Consider the following 529-nt stretch of genomic DNA (forward strand, 5'->3'; position numbering starts at 1 on the left):
CCGAGGCTGGTGTGTTTACGTCCCCATAACTTAGCGTTTCGGCAAAAAGAGACCGATAGAATAAGTACTAGGCTTACAAAAAATAATTCCTGGGGTCGATTTGCTCGACTAAAAGGCGGTGCCCCAGCATGGCCGCAGACAAATGACTGAAACAAGTAAGAGAGTAAAAGAGTATTTATTTATTCAGGAGCTGGAAACAGGCCTGGGCAGGGACTTAGAAATATAAAGAACCGTTAACTTTGGAAATCTAGACCAAACCACCACCATTTTTAAAACATCATTACCTTCCATCGTTGAGTGAATTCCTGGGGGTAAGAACAACAAGAGATCCCTTAGGGAGTGCAGGTGAACACACAGACAAACTGACGGGGCTTCTTTTCAGGCACTGAAGCCCTTTCTTATCTGCAATGAAGAGGGAATTCTTTTCAATGCTATTATTATTATTATAATTAGTAGTAGTAGTAGTAGTAGCAGCAGCATGACCAGCATTAGTAATAGTTATATTATTATTATTATTAGTAGTAGTAGT

The 529-nt window shown here is 40.1% G+C and overlaps 1 protein-coding gene across 6 annotated transcripts in view; it reads right to left on the reverse strand.

Moving 5' to 3' along the window:
• Positions 1 to 529, reverse strand: part of LOC106875435 (alpha-mannosidase 2) — a 473,174-nt gene that overhangs the window by 13,397 nt on the left and 459,248 nt on the right. The window contains exon 1 of one of the 6 annotated variants that reach the window (XM_014923586.2): positions 285 to 402. The exons of the other annotated variants lie outside the window; for them this stretch is intronic. The gene's annotated coding sequence lies outside the window, so the exon portion shown is untranslated. Of the gene's footprint in view, positions 1 to 284; positions 403 to 529 lie in introns of those variants that run through there. 6 annotated transcript variants of the gene reach the window in all.

Source organism: Octopus bimaculoides, chromosome 6 (genome assembly GCF_001194135.2).
Source record: "Octopus bimaculoides isolate UCB-OBI-ISO-001 chromosome 6, ASM119413v2, whole genome shotgun sequence".
NCBI classification, from domain to species: domain Eukaryota; kingdom Metazoa; phylum Mollusca; class Cephalopoda; order Octopoda; family Octopodidae; genus Octopus; species Octopus bimaculoides.